The 6,248-nt window shown below is 34.1% G+C and overlaps 2 long non-coding RNA genes across 2 annotated transcripts; one reads left to right on the plus strand and one right to left on the minus strand.

Moving 5' to 3' along the window:
* Positions 1–1,318: 1,318 nt before the first annotated feature.
* LOC114644606 (uncharacterized) lies at positions 1,319–3,671 on the minus strand. Its single transcript, XR_003715007.2, has 4 exons — positions 3,326–3,671; positions 2,565–2,653; positions 2,323–2,484; positions 1,319–1,849 (listed from the first exon to the last, which is right to left on the minus strand). It is a non-coding gene; the product is annotated as an uncharacterized LOC114644606 (long non-coding RNA).
* Positions 3,672–3,789: 118 nt separating this feature from the next.
* On the plus strand, positions 3,790–6,248 carry LOC127529092 (uncharacterized). Its single transcript, XR_007935750.1, has 4 exons — positions 3,790–4,171; positions 4,844–4,932; positions 5,013–5,174; positions 5,645–6,248. It is a non-coding gene; the product is annotated as an uncharacterized LOC127529092 (long non-coding RNA).

Below are 6,248 nucleotides of genomic sequence, written 5' to 3' on the forward strand. Positions count from 1 at the left end.
TCGATACACAACGGGCAGTACTGTACAGTATTTTCGTTGAAATGCCGTAGTAGTTGACCATAATGATAATATTATTAAATATTCATTGTACGTTCTGTTTTCACGGCTGAATTAAGCTTGTCATACTCCTCGTTATACACGTTAATTGTTTATCACTGAGATCGCTTCGTTTAGTTTACATAGCACTTCTTTTTTCAGTTCCCATTGTACAAAGAAGTATTTAACCATTGTATATGTTATTATAGTCTACATATAAAAAATAAATGACAGTTTTAAAAATAGATGTATTCAAGTACTTTATTGACATTGAATAACGCAACGAAATTACTCGTGTCAACTTCACGTTGCATTTAAATTCCAATGTGAAATAGTTCAGATATATAATAATACAATAAATAAATAATGAACTAAAAACTGAGTAATCATACAAAATATGTTCAAAATCTTGGCAAGATGCCATATATAATGTTAAAGTAACCAGGATGGATTATTATTGCATAAATGCACAGCAGTATAGATTACCTACACTACCTACATTAATTGTACATGATCAATGAAAACGATTTCAGATTGAGGAGATATACGAGTTCAATAAGTTTATAGCAGTTGGAAAAAAGTTTTTTTTTTTTTGTCCATTTGTAGCATACAGATTGATAATAATAATAATTCTTTGCATTTATATATCTGAAATGCCTGCCAGATGGGAGAAGCTCAGACAAGTTTGGTCCAAGATGAGTGTTCTCCTTGATGATGTTTTTAGCCCTTCTTACACAAGGAATCTTGTATCGATGATCAAGTGATGGCAGTTCACACCCATTGAACGTCTTGTGATGTTTTTATGATCCACTACAGGGCTTTTTTGGCAGGTTTGGTGCAGCTGTTGTACCAGGCTTTCATGCAGTTAGTCAAAATAAGTGTGTATATATGTAAAAATGAACTGTTGATGCACTTTTCATCCCTGGAAAAACTCTTTAAAAATAACTTTACATATTATTAATGAAATACACATGTCATAGGGCATCATGGTTTACAAAATTTTGTTGCGGTGATACTAGTGGATTGCATAAACAGTCTTTTTAAAGAAATAGAAATCTTCAGTTCATGTCTAACCCACATAAAGCACAACCCCAGCACCATCTTCTGTGATACTATTGCTCGTCTTGTACTCAAATTTACATGGCTTTTATTCACACATATAGTGTCTTAAATGTGAGTTAATAACTGAATAATGAAAAAGGAAACACTTTTCGTGCAAATTTTATTGAATAAATGTTATGAGAACAACAAAAGTGAACAATGTGAGAACAATGCACCTAAAAAAACCATTTGTCAAATGTACAAAAAAACCCAAAGAAGTAAAAAAAATCACCACATAGCTTTAACATATTTTACCCAGAGCACAGAAAATTTAAAGTTACATTGTTTTGCTATTTTGATTATTAAAATTATTCCACAGATAACTTCTAACATATTTTAATACTAATAAAGCCCAAACTGCTAAACTGCTTAACAAATATATATAACTTTATCAAAATGAAAAAATATATATACAATTTAAAAGTACACAAGAGGAAAATTGAAAGGTCCTTCTCCTTAAATATATCTGATGGTCAGATGGCCCTGTTGAAGAACACATAAAGGTCCAGTTGGTCAGGATGATTGACAAAACAACGTCTCAGGTCACAAGGTCACAGCCTCCCCAGGCCCCTGTGGACATTCTCAGCAAGCATACTGTTGTAGTGTTAATCCAATTGCAGCTCCATTTCAAGAGGGTCTTCAGAAATCTTCTCTCTTCAGCACCACAGTCAGTTGCACGAGACTTGACCAGGGTGCATGGCAAAGGGCATCACTGGACAAAAAAAAGAAAAACAGCAAAAAAAAAAACAATTGTTATTATCTGGTGTAAATCTTTCAAAGTGTATGCAGTTCCATTAATAAACCAGAAGTAAATCATAAACTGATAGAAATGGGAATTAAGCAGAGGTGAAGTTTAAAAATGGAGTTTTAAAAGTATTTGAAAGGTTTTTCATTTATAGGCGGCATTCTATATTTTTGGTATACATGTGCAAGCTGCTTCACCAGTTCTTTCATAAGCAAATTAGTGGTTGTGGATTAAAGATTACACTGAGGAGTGTTGGGGGAGAGACAGTACCAAATACAGGAAGGGACTAAACTGTTCAGAGCTTTTTATGTAATGAATAGTATAGTACTTTAAAATCAAATCGTGAAGGAGACAGCCATCCAGTTTATTAAAGCTAAGGTCAAGTAAATGAGCTTGGAATATGGAGAAAAACAAAATGTAAACAAAACAAGATCCATTACCCCAGAATACTTGGCAATGACGCCGTAGATTCAGACCCAAGACTCAAATGAAGGATTCTGGAAGCACTGGGCAGTAGCATCATCTTCTATTCCAAGAGATATCACAGCATTCCTTCCTTCTTTAATTGCTGCCCTATCTTTCAGTTAAATTCTTCCACTTCACTAAGGCAAGTAAAATATAAAAATAATAAACAAGAAATATTTAAACACTTACTTCAAACATTCCTAGACTTGACTTTTACCTGATACTGTATTCTGGGCCACCAAGAAATAAGTCTTCTGCCTCCTGTCCTGATACACCCTGTAGAGCAGCCAGGGCATGGATGATGGACTATCCAAGATTAAGAAAGAACAGAATACAAAAGTTGCTTGCATGTAACTGAAATATGACCACATCACATTATAAGTGAAGGCATACACCAATTACCCAGTAACAAAGCATAATACCCCTAAGAATGTGTGCTTTATTTTGCAAATGAATCAGCCTGGTTTTGTTTCTATTGAAACTCATACAATGAGAAAAACACAACAGTTACTGGGATTGCGAGGATTCACACACAGACTAAAATATTGTGGTCTAATGTTGGGGAGTTGCATAAGAAAAAACACATTTTAACATTCGTTAGTGGATACCAATTTACTTCTCTCTTTAAAAGAATTGTAAAATTTAGACACCTGATCTGAGATACATCTAGGCAGTTCAGATTTTCATATTCCCAAAAAGAGAAAATCTACTAATCCATTAATCAAGTATAAATCAGTAAATAACAGGAAAGTCCACCTGAGTAGTTTTTTTAATAACACAATTTATTAATAGTTTTGCATATTTCAAAATATTCATGCGCGTTCACTGAAATCACCAGCCTATTTAAAACAGTAAATTTTGTAATATTCCAGTTATTAAACAAAACGTCAGATAATCCTAAATATATCTAGATTATATTACAGTATATACTGTATTCTCAAAAATTGAAAAGCATTCAATAAACATTACATACAGTACCTTTAATTATAAAATTCACGGACACACGTCGTATTTCACTTCGCTCTCTGACCGTTAAATTGTTGCTAAATTCTTCCCGTAAAAGACATTCTTTCAAGTCGTTGTAAAATTGAAAAGTCTTCATTTTTTTCAAGAAGTGAAAAATATTCTTCTGCCAGGAGAAAAATTCAGTATGCTCCAATTCTTTACAGCGTTCTTCTTTCTCCTTCTCACTCGAGTGGCGGAAGTTCTATTTGTTAATGCAGACCGATAAATTAAAATCCCGTGGTAACTTTTTTTCTCGTGTGTCGTAAAACATTCGACATGCGCAGAACAAATCGGGCAGCGTCGTGAAATGAATTTTAATTAAGCAGAGAGCGCGTGCGCGAGACAAATCGGATGGGGACTCGTGTCGCAAAGTAAAAAAACCGCAGATCGTGCAGGGTCGTAATAGTTACGCTCTGCGTATGCGCGCGCAAATCTGGTAGGCACGCAGATCGGGTAGCGACAGCGCTCTCTGCTCAATTAAAATTCATTTCACGACACTGCCCGATTTGTTCTGCGCATGTCGAATGTTTTACGACACACGAGAAATAAAGTTACCACGGGATTTTAATTTCTCGGTCTGCATTAACAAATAGAACTTCTGCCATTCGAGTGAGAAGGAGAAAGAACAACGCTGTAAAGAATAGGAGCATATTGAATTTTTTTCCTGGCAGAAGAATATTTTTCACTTCTTGAAAAAATGAAGACTTTTCAATTTTACAACGACTTGAAAGAATATCTTTTCGGGTTAGAATTTAGCAACAATTTAACGGTCAGAGAGCTAAGTGAAATACGACGTGTTCGTGAATTTTATGATTAAAGGTACTGTATGTAATGTTTATTGAATGCTTTTCAATTTTTGAGAATACAGTATATACTGTAATATAATCTAGATATATTTAGGATTATCTGACGTTTTGTTTAATAATTGGAATATTACAAAATTTACCGTTTTAAATAGGCTGTTGATTTCAATGAACGTGCATGAATATTTTGAAATATGCAAAACTTTTAATAAATTGTGTTATTAAAAAAACTGCTCAGGTGGACTTTCCTGTTATTTACTGATTTATACTTGATTAATGGATTAGTAGTTTTTCTCTTTTTGGGAATATGAAAAACTGAACTGGCTAGATGTATCTCAGATCAGGTGTCTAAATTTTACAATTCTTTTAAAGAGAGAAGTAAATTGGTATCCACTAACGAATGTTAAAATGTGTTTTTTCTTATGCAACTCCCCAACATTAGACCACAATATTTTAGTCTGTGTGTGAATCCTCGCAATCCCAATAACTGTTGTGTTTTTCTCATTGTATGAGTTTCAATAGAAACAAAACCAGGCTGTTTCATTTGCAAAATAAAGCACACATTCTTCAGGGTATTATGCTTTGTTACTGGGTAATTAGTGTATGCCTTCACTTATAATGTGATGTGGTCATATTTCAGTTACATGCAAGCAACTTTTGTATTCTGTTCTTTCTTAATTTTGGATAGTCCATCATCCATGCCCTGGCTGCTCTACAGGGTGTATCAGGACAGGAGGCAGAAGACTTATTTGTTGGTGGCCCAGAATACAGTTTCAGGTAAAAGTCAAGTCTATGAATGTTTGAAGTAAGCGTTTAAATATTTCTTGTTTATTATTTTTATATTTTACTTGCCTTAGTGAAGTGGAAGAATTTAACCGAAAGATAGGGCAGCAATTAAAGAAGGAGGGAATGCTGTGATATCTGTTGGAATAGAAGATGGTGCTACTGCCCAGTGCTTCCAGAATCCTTCATTTGAGTCTTGGGTCTGAATCTACGGCGTCATTGCCAAGTATTCTGGGGTAATGGATCTTGTTTTGTTTACATTTTGTTTTTCTCCATATTCCAAGCTCATTTGCTTGACCTTAGCTTTAATAAACTGGATGGCTGTCTCCTTCACAATTGATTTTTAAAGTACTACACTATTCATTACATAAAAAGCTCTGAACAATTTAGTCCCTTCCTGTATTTGGTACTGTCTCTCCCCCAACACTCTTCAGTGTAATCTTTAATCCACAACCACTAATTTGCTTATGAAAGAACTGGTGAATCAGCTTGCACATGTATACCAAAAATATAGAATGCCGGCTATAAATGAAAAACCTTTCAAAATACTTTTAAAACTCCATTTTTAAACTTCACCTCTGCTTAATTCCCACTTCTATCAGTTTATGATTTACTTCTGGTTTATGAATGGAACTGCATACACTTTGAAAGATTTACACTAGATAATAACCATTGTTTTTTTTGCCGTTTTCTTTTTTTTGTCCAGTGATGCCCTTTGCCATGCACCTTGGTCAAGTCTTGTGCAACTGACTGTGGTGCTGAAGAGAGAAGATTTCTGAAGACCCTCTTGAAGTGGAGCTGCAATTGGATTAACACCACAACAGTATGCTTACTGAGAATGTCCACAGGGGCCTGGGGAGGCTGTGACCTTGTGACCCTGAGACGTTGTTTTGTCAATCATCCTGACCAACTGGACCTTTATGTGTTCTTCAACAGGGCCATCTGACCAGCAGATATATTTAAGGAGAAGGACCTTTCAATTTTCCTCTTGTGTACTTTTTAATTGTATATATATTTTTTCGTTTTCATAAAGTTATATATATTTGTTAAGCAGTTTAGCAGTTTGGGCTTTATTAGTATTAAAATATGTTAGAGAAGTTATTTGTGGAATAATTTTAATGATCAAAATAGCAAAAAATGTAACTTTAAATTTTCTGTGCTCTGGGTAAAATATGTTAAAGCTATGTGGTGATTTTTTACAATTTTTTTTTTTGTACATTTGATATGTTTTTTTTAGGTGCATTGTTCTCACATTGTTCACTTTTGTTGTTCTCATAACATTTATTCAATAAAATTTGCATGAAAAGTGT

This window comes from Erpetoichthys calabaricus, chromosome 9 (genome assembly GCF_900747795.2).
Source record: "Erpetoichthys calabaricus chromosome 9, fErpCal1.3, whole genome shotgun sequence".
Taxonomy (NCBI): domain Eukaryota; kingdom Metazoa; phylum Chordata; class Cladistia; order Polypteriformes; family Polypteridae; genus Erpetoichthys; species Erpetoichthys calabaricus.